The 18,860-nt window shown below is 43.8% G+C and overlaps 1 pseudogene; it reads right to left on the minus strand.

Annotated features, from left to right (window-relative positions):
* Window positions 1–10,686: 10,686 nt before the first annotated feature.
* On the minus strand, window positions 10,687–16,084 carry LOC125287942 (annotated as a pseudogene).
* Window positions 16,085–18,860: the final 2,776 nt, after the last annotated feature.

Genomic DNA, 18,860 nt, shown 5'->3' on the forward strand with positions numbered 1-18,860 from the left:
AGGAAAGTATTCCCGTGAGGGAAATTTGGTCTCTGCATTTATCCCAATCCGTGAATTAGTGAAACACACACAGCACACAGTGTACACACAGTGAGGTGAAGCACACAATAATTCCGGTGCAGTGAGCTGCCTGCATCAACAGCGGCGCTCGGGGAGCAGCGAGGGGGTCCTTGTGCTTTGCTCACTTTGCACTTCAGCCGTGCCTACACTGTAAAAAGTTTAACGTAAAATTTACAGCAACTTGCTGGCAGCAAATAACCAGCAAGTTGCTGTATTTCACTCTACAGTACACCTACTGTATATGAAATCACAGTACCTATGCCTGATACTGTAAATGCAAACTACAGTAGTACTACCAGTGTGTATACAGTATTGAATTGTCTACGATATTTTTTTTAATCACAGTACTTATGGATCATACTGTAACTTAGTACAGTAGTAATACCAGTGCTGTAATATTATATACAGTAATTTTGGGAAATTCATATCCTGCTTTATCTACAGCCAGGATAAATTTGACTAGGCCTAGGTATGGTTTAGGCTACACAAACTTGCATAAATAACCATTGACAACTTGTTATCAGTTTGAAAAGCAAGTACATTTATTCACTTTTTTCCGTTTAGAAATTCTCGTGTGCTGCATCCTAACGTTAGACCAACGGTTGCAGTCAGCCTGATCCACCACCAGTAGCAGAGTAAAGCAGCACCTAGCAGAAATAGAATAAAAAAAGATATACAGTGTTAGATAACAATTTTCAACTGAAACTGAAGGCTACTTACAAGTGAAACTTTAGAATAATCATTTATATATATACTGTATGTTTTTTGAGTTTCCTGTCAAAATGCCAGGCTGAAGATGGTGTTAGCATAACTCAGTTTCGCAAGGTATATTTAGCTGCTAACGTTAGCCAGCTGGGTGAGCTCATTGATGATAGATAAATGTACTGATTAAGATGAGTTAACGTTACATAAGTTAGCTGGTAGCAGCTAAACCTCCACGTTAACGTTAACCAGCAGCACATCTTCAGCCTAACATTGTGACAGTAACATACTAGGCCTAGCACTACTAGCGAATGTTTTATATAAATTATATGAATATAATAAACTGTAACTTACTGAGAACTAAGGTAGCAGCTAGGCCTAATATAAATGAGACTGCCAAAACGTTAACGTAACATAAAACATTAACGTTAATGCCACCTTCACAGCAACAGCAACTATGATAGCTAGCCTAACCTTACTTACCTAGTTGATCCAACAAGCATGGATGAGTTTGTAAGTTAGACAGTACAACGTACATAGACTGTACACATGCCCGAATTTAATGTAGTACAATTTCACAATGAAACATTAACGTTACATAAATAAATGCTTGCTTACCATTAAGGTGGAGCTGCGAACTTGACAGAGTGCTGAACACCGTTGGTCTGACTGACTGAACTGTTGCTCAAAATGATCTCCCGCCCGGACAGTTCAAGCGTCGTCGCTGGTGCACGCGTTCAATCACCACGTCAAAATTTCCCAGTAAACCATAAATCCATGACTTTTCAATATCTTTTCAAAATGATGATTTGGATGGAAAATCAACATAATATCAATGTCACCTTGCTATCTGGGAGCTTAACTTTGTATTTATGTGCAAAAAGAAAACAGAAAACCCCAACTGATTTTCCGCCATGTTTTTTCAAAATTTTCAAAAAGCTGACAAGTTAGGGAGGAGTCAGATTTATTACTGTGTTATGATTCGCAGCAAATTTTTATTACTGTAGTTTGACCATTTTTGACCATAATTCATAGCGAAACTACAGCAACATACTGTATTCACAAATACAGTACACATTTTTCTCAAAAACAGCAGTGATGCTGTGAAAATCACAGAATCTTGTTACAGTGTACTGGTCGGGGTTCGAACCAGCAACCCTCCGGTTACAGGTCCGAAGTGCTAACCAGTAGGCCACGGCCGCCTCAAAGGAGTCCACAGAGTCTACACAAGAGCCACACAGGGTGATGGCTCTAACCCTTGCCTACAAAGTAGTTGTACTGCTCCCACCTACTTGAATGCCCTCATACAGACATACGCTACCTCCAGACCGCTGCGCTCCTCTACCACCGATATGCTCAGGCCAATCCAAACTTTTCTTATCTGTTGTTCCTCGTTGGTGGAACACACTGCCAGTTCCTACAAGGGCAGGGACATCCCTCTCCATTTTCAAAAAACTCCTGAAGGCCCAGCTCTTTAGAGAACATCTCCTCTCATAGCACCACTTACAACAAGTCTTGCTGATCCTAGCACTCACCAGCCGTCTTAATCTGACACGTAACTGTTAAAAACAGCACTCACTGATGCACTTATTCTTACTGTACTCTACAGTTTTTTAAATTGTCCTAAAATTGTTGAGAATTGCTTTAAAACTTAAACTGTTTACCATGTTGTAAGTCGCTTTGGCTAAAAATGCGTCAGCCAAATGTAATGTAATGTAATGTAATGTAATGATGGGGGCGGGTGGGGTTGGATTCCTCCTGAAGTCCACATCCATCTCCACTGTCTTTAGAGCATTTAGCTCCAAGCTGTTTTGTCCGCACCAGAACACCAGATGATCACCTGTCTTCAGGCCCGGAGTGGGTAATCGGGAGAATCGGGAGAATTCCCGGTGGGCCGTTTCACTTTTGGGCCGGTCGAGGGATTGGAGAAAAATATTGGCATTTGTCACGTTAATCTATCTTCTCTTAAAGTTGACTACACACGTTCGCATTCTATGCCTAACACCGCAGCCTCTGCATGGGTTGTTCTACCCTCCCAAGAAGAGTTAATTGGTTGGGTCCATATAGCCCGTCTTTCCTAAAAAGTTTTCTCAGATAGGCTACCAGCCGGGCCGGCCCTACCGTAGTGATAAGCGTCAGGGAGGATGGATGGTAGAAAGATGCCATGAGGGACTGAAAAGGCCAGGTAAAAAAGACGAAAAGGATTGGAGGGAAATGCTGCCAAATGTGCCATGCTTCCAATCCTTTTTTAAGAGGACAGACATAAGTGGCAACTGGTAAAGAGAGATAGCCATGATTATAACGGCGTAATTGGGCTAATAACCTACTGGACGTTGTAGCGTTGTCAACCTATTCGCAAGTAACATATTAAATGAATTAAAGTATTAGCATTTTGGTATCATCCAATATGGCTATTCATAGACTTTGCAAATATTATGCAAATATTGATAACAAAACTCAAGCTTGATCTGTGTATGCAGTAGAAACAAAAGCAGCCTGAGCAGCAGATCAGCCAGTCCCCCGCTGAAAATGATGAGCCCGAAATTAACTATAGGGACAAGTAGAAAGGATAATAGAGTTAACCATATGAATTAAAGTTATTTTATGGAAGAAAGAACAGTAGGCTATGACAGCAGTAGGCTACATGATCAACCTATATGGCTTGTTTGCTCAGAAGTGGGTGTAGTAAAGGAGCAAATCACCAAACAACAACATGATAGCTGACCCATGCAGAAAAAACATGTAAACAATACAGTAGTTCAATATGCCTCTTAGTGGAGTTGTGGGATACATTTCAAATGCTTTATTTCTTCCTTCCTGTTTTTGTTAACTTATCAACCTATCCTTGTGGAATAGTGGAATATTAGCCTATAATAAAAACTACAGGATAGTAAGAGCTGAAATGTTGCCTTATTTATCCAATTTCCACCACCACTAAAAAAGTGGGCCGGTCTTGGGCCTGAAACTCCCGGGCTGAAAAGTGGCTCCACTCCGGCCCTGCCTGTCTTCCACCTGTAGGCGGACTCATCACCACCAGGGATGAGCCCAACGAGGGTGATGACGTCCCAAACTTTAGGAGCCTGACTGACTGGTGACTGGAGGTGCAGCTGTTTGTATACAGGGAGAGTAGTAGGGGAAAGGACACAGCCTTGAGGGGAACCGGTGCTGATGGTCCGGGAGTCAGAGACGTGTTTCCCCAGCTTCACATACTGCTTCCTGTCTTGTCCAGTGATCCACCTGAAGGTGGAGGTACATGCAGCTGGGAGAGCTTGTCTTACAGTGGAGCCAAAGTCCTTTTAGGCAAGTCCCTCCACTCGGCGGCCATATACCAACGTTTTATGGGCACTCATCGGGCACAGTCTTTGGGTCGAACTGCGCGTGCGCAAGGCTTCACGACACCAATCTTGCTCCAGCGGCGAGATCACAACACGTGATTGGCACGATGTATTCACATGTTGACGTTTTGCCGAGGAAGGGGTGGGATATGTGTAGACAACGGCCATATTGGCGTGACAAACTAGCCATGCATTTCTATGGAGTATTTTTTGAGTGCTGTGTCTCCTCATTAGAAAGTCTCTGGCGGAGCTGGGATGATGGTGTTGAAGTTTATGTTGTGTTGTGTACAGAATCATAAATATGGGCTGCAATTTTAGACCAAAGTGCACTCCCGACTTTGAGCCCCTGATGTGATGTCAACATTTGCCTATTTGGTTAACCTTGTATTCAGAAACTCTTGGGTCTTTGAGTTTAAAGAAAAAAAAACAAAAACTATTTATTGCTGTTGGTGTTGTGCCATGTTTAGTTAACTGGACAGTGATTCACCGAATGTCAGGGTGGAACTCACCGGAGAGTATGTGTCATTAGCTTGAAATAGCTTGAGTATGTGTCATTAGCTTGAATCCAGGATAAATAAAAACCAAAGCCTAAACTCGAAGGTAAAGGCAGATTCAGTGTGGTACATACAAAGCTTTATCTGATTGTATGTTGATTTAAGGAGGGAGGCCAACCTTGTTTGCACTAGTATTTGCCAAAACGATCATACAGTAGGCTACCTCATTCACCGTGAATGTGAGGTGATATTTGGCATTATTAAGCCTACCACAACAAATACAACAAATAAAAGAAGTGTGAAATGGTTTTACTTATGTTTTTATTTCCCTAATATGTCAAGTCGTAATGGGAACAGTCGAAAGGGGCTGGCTTCAACTTGCGTGCAATGTAATGAATACTTCTCCCCAACAGATGGCAGCACTATACGACTGGATTAGAGTGTTCTCTATCAAGTGAACATCTATCAGTTTCAATACCCAAACCCAGAACATGTACTGTAACCTGTAAATGCTGATGGGAAATATCTTCACACATGCTGCTACGTAATTATTTGTGCCTCTGTGAAATTGATGTGGAATATCCAGAGAAGCTCCACAGACATATGTTTCACTTTTATATACAGTACTTTTATTTCGAAATGAAGACTATTAATATTAATTGATAACAGATATTAAATAGGCTTACAACTTCTACAGTCATACCCAGTGCTTATTTTTCTTTGCACTGTTTGATGGGGGGCGGGGGGAACTGGAACTTTTGAAATGTAGCTAGGTTTGGAACAGTAGTGGGCACAAACTCTACAAATACACATAGGTAGAAGAGGAGCCCAGAAATATAATAGGATGAGAGAAAATAAAATAAGTTGAAGTAACAAGGCAATAAAAAATGAATTTAAGCAAAAAGAAAAAAAGGTAGTGAGGTAAATAAATAAGCATTAGTAAAAACAATAGAGCAGAATATAAACAGTAAAACATGCAAATAAAAAACATAGAAGTAATAGCCTAATGATAATAAAAGGGAAGCAAGGGAAGTGCATGAGAGAGAGGAAGTAAAAGTGAGAGAGAAGAGGAGGGTTTTTAAATTGGATTTAAAACTATCAACTGTGGGACAGGACTTGATGTGTGGTGGGAGGGAGTCCCAGAGCCTTGGGGCAACTAAGGCCCGGTCACCTCTTGTTTTAAGTCTTGTATGAGGAACTGTGAGAAGTTGCTTAGAAGAAGACCTGAGTGATCTAGGTGCAGAATGAGGGGATAGCATGTCTGAGATATAAGAAAGAGCTAGTCCATTTAAGGCTTTAAAAACAAAGAGTAAAATTTTAAAATCTATTCTGTGCTTTACAGGTAGCCAATGCCGTTTAGCCAGAACAGGTGTAATGTGCTTCTCTTCTTAGTGCCTGTTAAGAGTAGCAGCTGCGTTTTTGTACCATTTGCACCACAATAGTCAAGCCTTGAGGTGATAAAAGCTTTGATAAGAATTTCAAAGTCATTGTGAGATAAAAAGGACTTTAAAGCTGCAGTTGGCAAGTCTGACAGATTGAGGAGACTTAGCCAAAAATTTGAACGTTTATAACTCTCATGCCCCTCCCCCACTACCACCGAGCACCCTCTCATCGAGTTCGTGAATATGATCAAAAAAATCTTGCCAACTGCAGCTTTAAGGACAGAAGATCAGAAAATTGGCTTTAGGAGGTCTGTACACCAGAGCACATAAGATTGGGGAATGAACATTAACCATTAAAAGTTGCACCTCAACGGAGGAGTAGACATGGAAAGGCAGGAATCTACATTTAAACAAATTGTTAAAAACTGTAGCTAAACCATCTCCACGATCAGAAGCCCTTGGAGAATTTAAGAAACTATAATGTGGAGGGCACAGATCATCAAGTGGGGAAACATCAGCAACACTAAGCCAGGTTTCGGTCACAAATATAAAATCCAGTTTACGAGATGAAATTGTCACTAAGGATGAAAGCCTTAGTTAGAGACCAAGCATTTTTCAGGGTAAATTTAACAGGTGACATCTGTACTAAAGGCTGCGACTGAATGGGCCCAGAGAATTTTAATGGACAGAAATTAGCCGTATTAGCTCCGCCATTTGAGAGAGATGTTTCGGCAGGGAGGGAGCCGGGAGTCCAGTACACCGGGATGTGGGCCGCCCTGACAGGAGGGATTAAAGACAGGACTCGAAGATTTCGATGATTGACGCCACCATCTCTGGGTCACTTAGCCGACGAACAAGTGGACGACGCTGAGAGGATAGTGGGGATGGCGCAGTTGGAAGCCTGGTTGACGAAATAACGGCGGCAGCCTCAGCGCATATAACGGGGCTGCTGACGAGCAATGCCTAGGCTGATGCAAAGTTTGTAAATTCCAACAGGTAGACGGAGTGACGTCGAGTTCACCTTTAAAAGTTCAGATGAACTTTTAAAAAAAAAATTGTATGTTGATCTCAAAGGGCCATGTCAACCCATTCCATAACCACTCATTTCATGTATAGCGCCACCTAGTTAAACACAAAAAAGTAAAAATGAGGTGTTGTAATCGCAGGTATCTGTAACCTAACATAGTCAAAACTGCACGAAATTGGAAGTGTAGGATCATTATGACACCCTCTGAATGCACACCAAGTTTCGTGGAATTCCGTTCATGGCTGCCACACAATAAATTAATTTATGTTACTATACACCAACTGGCCTGTAGGTGGCCGGAGACAGTTTTCTGTGAATATCTCGAGAACCGTAGGGCCTACGAGGTCCACCTTTTTTTTGTATGTTGGTCTTAAGGGGGCATGTCAACCTATCCCATTACCACTTATTTCATGTATAGCGCCACCTAGTTAAAAATTAAAAGTTAAAAAGCAAAACAGGTGTTTTCATCACAATATCTCTGGCTGACATGGTCAAAACTGCACGAAATTGTAGGATCATTATGACACCCTCCGAATGCATGCCATTCGTTCATGGGGGGCCTTACAATAAAATAATTTATGTGTACATTTAGTGACCGTACACCAACAAGGAATTTCCGGGACACTGAAAGACCGGGGTACACGAAACTTGGTGGGCATTTAAGCCCACATGGATAGCATGGAACCATCGCTTTTCATTTTGATCTGTAGCTAGGGTTGCCAACCGTTCCGTAAAATACGGAATCGTCCCGTATTTGCAGGGAAAAAGATGTGTTCCGTATTGAACTGATATGGAACGCATTTTGTTCCGTATTATTGAGAATCAACTCATGCAAATCCATGACAGATCAGTATTATAAGTTAGACTATGAACGAAAAATACACGATTTGTATGAAATAAAGGGAAACTTTGCTGCTGTCATTTATCCCTCTCAGTTTGTCTGTCTGTCATCACTATCCCAACAGAGAATGCACTTTTTGTTTGAGCCACTGCGAGTCACGTACTGTATATATTACGCTGATAGCGTAGCGTGAGATGACATGTCTTGTCATGAGTTTTACAGTGCATCTGTGCAAGATAAACAAATAGGCTAGCCTACTTGCTGCAGAGACAGAAAAAAGCCAGAAATAAAATAAGGCTTCACCAAATTCAGAGCTTTTGGAGCTGCTTGTGATGTTCAATATATTTTTTTCTATGACAGCATATCCGCCAGTTCAGTTTTCAGAGTTATGTGGTTTGAGTATAATAGGCTACAAACAGTTATTTCTTTATCAAGTGTTTTTGCATCGAAATGATTCTTGTTTTGCACCAGATAGAAAATGAGTAGGCTAGTGGCTATAATGTAGGCAAGACATTTTTTTAAATATATTGTGAGAATGTGCGTTCATTTGACCAAATTGTGCACTCATTTTACTCAATTATGATCTCATTTTACTAGATTGTGCATAGAATGTAGTATATTATGTGCGCATTTTAGTAAATAATGGCTCACACACTATTTAGTGCAATAATACATACATAATTTCAATTGAAAATTCAATTTCAAACTGAAGTGGATGCCGGTGTACTGAAGTGTATTATAGAACCCCCGTTCCTTATTTTCATATCAGAAAGTTGGCAACCCTATCTGTAGCCCCCGCTGGACTGGTCCCCCCGAAAGGAGGGTAGGGCAGACACAGTTTTCTGTGAATATCTTGAGAAAACCGTAGGGCCTAGGATGACCAATTTTTTGCGGATGTTTGCCTCCAGGGGTCATGTAAACACATTCCATATGCACACATGTGCATAAACAGATAAACACGCACACACATACATTCACAGTAATCCTATGTATGACACATACTCACACAGTAGACATATATACGCATGCATGCACATGCACACACACAGGCACATAAACAGGCAAACACACAAGCACATGCACACACACACACACACACATAAACATAAACATGTACACGCACACATGCACGCAATTCAAGAATTTCTCAGAATTATGAACAGGCAAGATGGGGGTGGGGTTGTATAAAATTAATTTTACATGTGAAATCTATGAACTAATCATGTTTTGGTACTTGTTGTCTAGCAGATACCAATGAGAATTGAGTGTGCACAATGCAATTTAGTGATAGAATCAAATATGCCTTTCAGCGAGATTTATTTTTGTGGAAAAAATGTGCTGGACTGGGCGGCGGTCATATTTTGTACCGCTCTGCGGTACATCTAGTTTTTTCACTAACGGGGTAATCTAACTAATTACTTTTCCCGTCGTTACAACGCCATTAACGTTACTGGACGTTAAATGCAGTGCGTTACTATGCATTGATTGAATAAACTGTAGGCCTAATCCGAACGCACCCTGGCTCACAGCTAGTGAGGAGGTGGGTTAATAACGACATAAGCGATTATGATTGACTAAGGCAGAGTCATGTTTCATGATAGCCAATCAGAACCAGTGTTTTTATACATTTGCCAGCACACGTGCCACACACACACACACGCAACAGCTTAAATAGAGATTCGACGAAACGGCAGAGGTCAGGAGCAATACGAAAAGTTGGCATTTTTAAGGTGGAGATATAAGCACTACTTCAAATTCATCAAGGCAAGAACGTGCATGTAATGTGTACATTATGTCCAGGAGTGAAGACTTTGTCAACATCTAATTTAATGTAAGCAACTCTAATTTAATGAAGCATCTCACACACGCAGCTAAAGCTAGTGGCCAAAAACACCGATACCTCCATCACAGATGATAGCTCGCCATCCTCTAGCAAAGAAGGACTCGGAGCAAAGTCCTCCAAGCAGCAAAAGCTAGATCTTTCTGCCTCACAACAAAAATATATGACACAGGCTGAAGTCAACCGTAGGTCTGTCGATGTGCAATATCTTGAATTTCCCCTTGGGGATCAATAAAGTATCTATCTATCTATCTATCTATCTATTGAAAGTTATGTAGCCTACAAACACCTGTCTGTTCTACTCATTTCAACTGGCTGCTCAAAACTGCTAAAAAAATCCAAATTCTTTGACATATAGCAACTTTTTTTTTGTAACAGTAATGCAAATAGTTACTTTCCCTGGTAACGAGTTACTCTTATCATAGAGTAATTCAGTTACTAACTCAGTTACTTTTTGGAACAAGTAGTGAGTAACTATAACTAATTACTTTTTTAAAGTAACGTTCCCAACACTGTTCACCACAGAGTCATCCTCCTAGTTTAGGACAAGCTGGTTCACGACAACAATCATCTGGACAAACAGGTGAGAAGAGGATGTGGATATTAATAATATCATTTGGTGAAGTGAAGTATGTGTGTTTGTGTAGGTTGCAGAGGGGGATGTGTTCAAGTTGCTTACATGGCAGTATATCGATTCATCTGTTTTTGCTCTTGTTTTCTGGAAGAGTTGCTTCACGCTGACTTAAGTTTGCTCCTACAGTGCTAAATTGCTTTTAAAAACAGACAAACAAAATGAACACACCTGTGACTGGTAATATGCAGTATGGTAAATATCTGAAATAATCAAAACAGACTTGACTTTCATAGCAAAGTTTTCATCTATCTGAGTTTAATACACCTTCTGGTGCTACTTGGACACGTCATCAGTGAAGAACCCGGGGTCATAGGGTGTTTCGGGTCTTTAATCTTTATACACCCTCACCCGGGCGACCCAACCGGGGGTGATCAGTCCCCGGCTTGTGTCCAAGTGGCCTGTTGCTCCACGGATCCCCCCTACGGATCAACAGCCACCGTGAGGCCCTCTCTGCGGCCTCTAAGATGTTTGTGGTGGCTCTTTTCAATTGCAGTCCTTTCACTCCAAGGAGTTTGAGGGTTCGCAGTAGTGAGCGGCCAGCGAAGCCTCGGCACCCGACCTCGACTGGCTCACAGCGAGCTTTCCAGCCGTTGTTCCGGCACTCCGAGCTGAGCTCTGCGTATTTAGCCCTCTTGCGCTCGTGGGCCTCTTCAATACGGTGTTCCCAGGGGACAGTCAGTTCCAGGATGACCACTTGCTTGGTAGACTCAGATGTTAGCACCATGTCGGGGCGGAGAGATGTGTGATGTTGCCTGGGAACTTGAGCTGTCTTCCTAGGTCGACTTGAAGCAGCCAGTCACGAGCTGTGGTGAGGAGCCCCCCTGTAGAGCTAGGTCGGTGGTGATGTTCCTTCTGCTAAGTGATTGATTGTTTGGGGGCTGCCTGGGTCTTGCTGTGCTGGATTGCTGCAGATGGAGTCCGCCAAAGCCTTTAGCACCTGGTCGTGGCGCCAGCGGGACCATCCCTCCCCTAGCGCTTTTGAGCAGCTGCTCAAGATGTGCTCCAGGGTGCCCCTCTTCTGGCACAGCTTGCACTCAGGAGTGTCTGCCAGGCCCCAGGTGTGCAGGTTGGCTGGGCTTATGAGGACGTCATAGACGGATTGGATAAGAAACTTGATCCGAAGTGGCTCGGCTTTCCAGAGCTCTGCCCAGGTGATCCTGCAGGGATCTGCATGTTCCCACCTGGTCCACGCTACTTGTTTGGACATGCCGGCCATTTTGGTGTGGCGTTCTTCCTCCACCTCTGCTCATATCTCATCCTGAATCAGTCTGCGCCTCTCTTTTCCACGAGCCAGATTGTAATGTGGCTTGGGAAAACAACCAAGACCTGCTCGTCCTGTTGCCACGGAGCCCACCAGCGTTTTGTGCCTTAGTCGTGCCTCAGCTTTAGTGACAGCTTCTTGCGCCTGCCACTTCCTCCCGGTCTTCACGAGGATTCCTGCTGCTGCGACTTTTGTACCTCTGGATTCCCTATACATCAACACCTCTCTGGAGCGAGTGACTTTGAACTCCTCTGTTAGTCCACTCAAAGGGAGATGCAGCTTGGTGGAATGGCCGTACAGGGCAATGCTGCTCAAGGACCGAGGGAGCCCCAGCCATTTCCTGAGGAACTGACTGATAGACTTCTCTAGAGCCTCGACTGTTGATGTTGGTACCTTGTAGACTAACAGGGGCCAGAGTATTCTTGGCAAGACTCCGTGCTAGTAGATCCAGGCTTTGAATTTTCCGAGGAGGCCAGATCTGTACGTCTACAGTGTACAGTGTACCTGACGTCTACAGTAATGAAGTGTTTTGAGAAGCTTGTGAAAAACATGATCTGCTCATCCCTCCCTGCCTCCTTCGACCCCCTCCAATTTGCTTACAGAGCCAACAGGTCTACAGAGGATGCCATCTCAAACCTCATGCACACCACCTTAACTCACCTGGAGGAGGGGAATGGGAATTATGTGAGGATGCTGTTCATTGACTTTAGTTCAGCATTCCACACGATAGTACCTCTCACCTTGGTCACAAAGATGAAGGCCTTAGGACTGAACACCACCCTGTGTCACTGGATATTTGACTTCCTCACCAACCATTCACAAGTGGTTAGAGTGGGGGGTCTGACATCTGACTCATTAACCATCAGGGGACTCCACAGTTAGAGATTATAGTACTCTGCAGAGAGTAGTGCGCTCAGCTGAACGTACTATAAGAACTCAACTCCCTGCTCTACAAGATATCTATTCCAGACGAGTACTCTTAAGAGCCCAAAAGATTCTGAAGGACTCTTCTCATCCTAACAATGGATTATTCCTACCGCTGAAATCAAGAAGACGCCTATGTAGTCACAAAGCCAGAACTGAGAGACTCAGGAGAAGTTTTTATCCCCAGGCCATCCGAACTCTGAACTCACACTATACTGACTTTGCACACATTCACTCCTCAGCACTCTCAAACATCTCCCAACTCTGAACTCACACTATACTGACTTTGCACTCATTCACTCCTCAGCACTCATGACCCATCACACACACACCTACAAGACTTTTAGCACTTTTACATCCCTCTCCTTATGCTACAGACTTTTCTTATTTCATCACACGTCAAAACACACACACACACACGCACACACACACATATCTGACTTTCTCCAACTTTTGCACATCTCCATAGAACTTTTTATTTATTATTTTTACCATTACCATCTACCCATGTCCTTGATTGCCTAGCCTTTCTGCCACCCACCCCCACCCCCATCCCCAACACACACACAAAAAAACACACACACTTACATCATCACTGTCATCACCTCACATACTGTGCATACAGCATACTGCTTGCTACAGTAAGCCTCCTCTACATACTTGCTGCACACTGCCCCCTCCCTACATACACAGCACATTGTTTTCAGGATCTTCTCCAACACACATCCTCTACATACTTACAGCACACTGCCCCCCCCCCCCCCATAAATGCACAAATAGGCTGACACCAGACATAATTTCACTGCATTTCTTACTTCCAGTAACTATATGCATGTGACAATAAACTTCCTTGTATCCTTGTATCTGTCAATCGCTGTGAGCCAGGTAGTCAGCTCGCACTTGGTTTGTTTTATGGCAGCTGAGTCCTTCAGGGAGCTATCAAAGATCTTCCCCAGGCTCTTGACCGGTTTTTCAGTCACCGATGGAATCATGGTCTTTCCCAGGACAAAGCGGAAACGGTCGGACACTTCACCCTTCTTTAGGACCAGAGACCTGGACTTGGCAGGCTTGAAGCTCATCCTTGCCCAGGAGATTAGCCGTTCAAGCCCCTGGAGGAGCCATCTGCACCCTGAAACAGATGTTGTCATCTCTGTTAAGTCGTCCATGAAAGCTCTTATGGGGGGCTGACGGGTCCCAGATCTTGACTTGGGCCCTCTGCATTCCACCTCGGCCGACTTGACAATCATGTTCATGGCCAGTGAGAAGAGAGATACAGAGATTGTGCAGCCGGTGATTATCCCCTTTTGATGCTCATGGCCAGTGAGGAGAGATACAGAGATTGTGCAGCCGGTGATTATCCCCTTTTGATGCCCTTCAATGCTGTATGCTGTTGTATCTCACCAATATTCTACTGTGAACTCTCAATTCTCATCACGGCTCAGGCGGTAGAAATGATCTGGAAATTTCTTCACTGAAATGGCTCTGAATGTAGTGCAGTTAATTGGAACTGTAAAGTAGGAAAATGAGCAAACATTTGTTAACTTTATAAACACAAAATATTAACTGTGTCAAGACTTTCTCGCAACAATACAATGACATTAGCAATAGGAAAGCTGTGCATTTTTTGTTTTGTCAAAAGATTAGCTCTAAACTTTAATCCTGTTTAACACAGAAAAGCAATTGATAATACAATAATGTAATTCATAATTATTTTTTTTTATCAATTAATTATTCAATAAAACATAATTATTGAATAAAACATACTTACATTTGTCTTGTGAAGGACCAGTGTCTGAGTGCCTTTCATACATTGGCATGTGTATGTTGCTGTCCAGGAAAAAAACAGAATGCAAACATTGTAAAGTTAACAATTACTGTTTAATATGTAAAATGTCCAGCTATTTGATCATTCAAATATATTACTCAATTTCAAAACTGCATGATTTTGGATTAATAGTGCATTACTTGACTGAGTTTGACAGCTAATTTCCTGAGGTGAACTCTTCATGGCACCAGAGATTGATGTGAGGCTGATGCTGTAGGTCTGAGCAGGCTGAAGTCCAGTCACCATCAGTTCTGTTCCTGATACTGAGTAAGAACTTTTCCCACTCACATTCACCTCCACTGCAGTCCACACACCAAATGGTTCCACCCACTTCAGACTCACAGAGTAGTCTCCAGTAGGGTTGGGTATCGTTTAAATTTGAACGATTCCGATTCCAATTCCGATTTCTTATTTCGATTCCGGTTCCTAACGATTCTCGATTCCGATTTTTTTTAAAGGCAGGGTCAAAAAAAGTTTAGGATATTTTAAATGAGTTAGCTAACCAATGGTCTTTCTCAGTGTATCTGCACATTTTCCAAGTGCAAATGTAAAGACTTTTAAGACCTTTTCAGGACATCTAAATGAAAATTAATACTATACCACTGCAAAAAGATATATACTATGCAATAGTTTAATAATATACTATGCTACTATGCAATAGTTTTTTTCCTACTAATTTTAACCCCAACCCCATTTTGGATGTCTACAGAACTTACCAAATATATTTTGGCGAAAGAAAAATATTTGTGTGTGAATTACCTTCACAGCTATAAATGCCCAATTTTAGGGTCTGGGCTGCTTGCTTTTGAAGCTGGATGTACATATTTGGTTTTGCTTACTGCTGAGGCTGACTGTTCTTCACTTGTGTCTGTAGTAGCCTAGGGCTACTTGCCAAAGACATGTGCACTGGACTGGATTCCCTTCAATTATTTTGGACTAAGCTTTTTACATATTTTAATAAGCCTACTTTAAATAATTTACTATGTGCATCTATTGTCCAATATGCAGCACAGCAAATTAAAGTTAATCCACTACTTTACATTTTGCATACCAGTTGTATCTAAACCAACCAAGCAAAACTTGTTTTAAATTAATTAAGAGACAGGTCCTCCTCGCATGATCCTGCTGAAAACTGCTGGTTTCATCTCAAGCACGCACGTATTATGAACGCACGTATTTTTTTTTTTTTAATGTAGAAGTCGCCGACATTCAAAAAATATGCGGTTATATTTCACAACTTTTGCAAAGTAGGCCTAGCCTACTGGGAAACGCTGGCAAGCAAGCTGCTGGCAGATATTACAGGTAGGTTATAATAACTAGACAGATATTTTCTTCCCTAGGCTAGGCCAGCAACACACGCTGGAAAGATGCAAACAGATCAATTTAACATATACAGTTTTTTTCTCCTGATTGCGAAGCACTGCACATAATTTGACCTGCAGTCTTCATGAAACGATGCTGCGTCCGAGCAAAGACTTTAGATGCCAAGCGTTTAACTCCAAAAGTAGAACAAATGGCGTCCGGCTTGAGGGCTGGGCTGGACTGGGCTTTAAAAATCCATATGTCTGGACAGGGCTTTTTAAAATCCATATGTCCGGCCTAAATTCCAGGAACATATATCCCAACCTATCGCTAACTGGCTTACCAACTCCTTCTCCGGCTAAAACATTCGGGTAGAGCCCCCTCATTCCCCGGGTTTCGGGGGCTCCCTGTCTATCCCTGAGGCCTCATTTTAACCTACTTTGAGAGCGTCAGGCATATTATTTTGTACATAGGACCGGCATTCTAAATATTTTGATATTTAAAACAATTCTGGGGCTAGAGCCCAGAACTAGAATAGTAGAATAAACATTGTCATGCACCTCTGTCAAGTGCACAGGTGTGAGCGTTCGTCTCCGGATAAACATTTGGACGTCATCCCCTTCAATTAATGGGCTATGGGTGCCTTGAAAGCAATGCATTTGGGTTGTGTAGGCTATCACAAACTTTTGCCCAAAGAAAAAGTTCCATTCTGTCAAAATCAAGCCCAACATGCATTGCTTGGAAGCCCCCTCAAACGAGATCAGGTTTACCATATTTACTGCGCATGTGATTCAATAGTAAATCACGATATATTGAAACTGAGCTGATCGAAATGTCCTCCTGGGTTGCGGGAGATGATGACACACTGTGAGTTTCCACTTTCTTGTTCCTGCTCTGCCCTTTTTATTCTCTAAAGAAACTTCTAATATCCATTTGACCTTCTGTACTGTGACAAAACCAGGAATCGTTCTGTATTGCTCAGTCAAGTTTTATTGACGCTCAAGCAAGATCAGGTTTATTTTCACAGATGACGAAGCACAATGCTAACAGCAAGGGGTATCTCTGCCCCAGTTTCCATAACAATGGTGGCAAACTCATAACAACGTGAATTAACTCATCCACCTCAACATTATAAATGCGACATGTACACAATAACATCCCCGTACATTAAACATTCCCAAACAACAGTTTAAAACCATTAACATAAACAACATAACCCACTCCCAGCATGCCCAGTTACAGGAAGTAACAGGCACAGCCCTGTTACACTGTCCCCCTCTAAGAAGAGAAAGACATGGCTTAAAACTTACACACAAAATCCCTCAGGTGCTGAGGCCGCTGCCTACGCCTCCCTCTAGTTCTCTGCTCTAGGGGAGCTGGCTCAATTTGAGTTTCTACAGGGTCACCTGTAGGGGGGGCAAGCTCATTTTCAGTTTCAGACCCCCAATAGCGCACCTCTTGCTCATTCCCAGCTCTATTTTGTGGCACGTCTGGGTGTGTTTCCCCGGTTGTCAATCCGCATTCGTTGCTGTCGGCAATCTCAGTTCGGCCTACATAAGGGGCCAGCCGGTCCCTATGCAGCACCACTACTCGCTGTCTTGTCCTCAGCTTGACTTTGTACACTACATCTGAGATTCTCCCCAGTATCAGACATGGCCCCTCCCAGGTGCTATCCAGTTTCGGGCAACGGCCCTTTTTCCTACGGGGGTTGAACACCCACACCCGCTCGCCCTCCTGGAACTCCCGCCCCTTGCCGTAAGCGTCGTAGGCCTTCTTCTGCCGGAACCCAGCCTGGGCTAAGTTTTCCCGGGCTACGGCGTGGACGGTATCCATGTGTTCCTGCAGCCGGTGGAGGTAGTCGAGCCCTGAGGCCAACGGGGCCCTTTCCTTGGGAGGTCGCCCGTATACCAGGTCTGCAGGGGTTCTCAACTCTCTCCCCATCATGAGCTGAGCTGGGGTGCACATGGTGGACTCCTGCACCGCGGACCTATAGGAGAACAGGATTAAGGGTAACTGCTCATCCCAATCACGCTGATCCTCCGAGGTGAGTATCGCTAACTGGGTGGCCAGTATCCGATTAAACCTCTCTACCAGCCCGTCACTTTGAGGATGCAGAGGCGTTGTCCTGGTCTTTTTGATCCCCAGGCGGTCACAGAGTGCAGCAAAGAGGCGCGACTCAAAGTTGCGGCCTTGGTCGCTATGGAGCTCTAAGGGAATGCCGAATCTGCTAAACATACCCCCCAAGAGGCAATCGAAGATGGTGGAGGTCTCTTGATCCAGAACCGCGTAGGCCTCCGGCCACTTAGAAAAGTAATCCATGGCCACCAGCACAAATCGGTTCCCTCTGTTGGACAGCTGAAAGGGCCCCATTACGTCCACTCCAACTCTCTCCATCGGGGAGCCCACCTGATATTGCTGGAGGGGAGCATGGGATTGCCAGGCAGGTCCCTTCTTGGCCACACATTCGTTGCACTTACGGCAGAAAATCTCCACATCCTTGTGGTGTCGGCCCCAGTAAAACTTCTCCTGAAGCTTGCGCAAGGTCTTGTAGAAGCCGAAGTGCCCAGCTCCAGGTGCTCCATGCACTGCCTTCAGCACGTTCTCCCGTAATGACTTCGGTACCACCAGCTACCATCTCACTTGACCTCTGGGGGCCTGCCAGTTCCGGTACAGCACACCATTCTGTAGACTCAGGGACTCCCACTGTGCCAGCAGCCCTTTAATGGCAGGAGAGAATGGAGCACTTTACTCTCACCCAGGTTTCGCACCCTCCTGCTTCCACATGAGGAGTGGACCGAGGTCTGGGTCAGCCCTCTGGTGGTCTCTGAGCTCGTTGACTGATAGCTCCGTCAGCGGCGACCTGGGTTGTGGTCCCCTAACTTGAGTCACCAGTGCCTTGCTTTGCGCCCTCTCCTCCAACCTGGAACAGTGCCTGCAACCTCCTTCTGCACATGGGCGTCTTGATAACGCGTCCGCATTACCATGCATAGGCCCTGCTCTGTGTTCAATTTGGAAGTCGTACCCCTGGAGGATTTCTATCCATCTGGCCACCTGGCCTTCCGGTTCCTTGAAACTGAGCAGCCAGCAGAGGGCAGCATGGTCTGTCCTCAACAAGAAACGCCTACCATACAGGTATGGGTGGAAGTGTCGGATGGCGAGTACCACAGCTAACAGCTCCCGTCTGGTGACACAGTAGTTTCGCTCTGGGCCACTAAGCGACTTGCTGTAGTATG

Source organism: Alosa alosa, chromosome 22 (assembly GCF_017589495.1).
Source record: "Alosa alosa isolate M-15738 ecotype Scorff River chromosome 22, AALO_Geno_1.1, whole genome shotgun sequence".
Lineage (NCBI taxonomy): Eukaryota > Metazoa > Chordata > Actinopteri > Clupeiformes > Clupeidae > Alosa > Alosa alosa.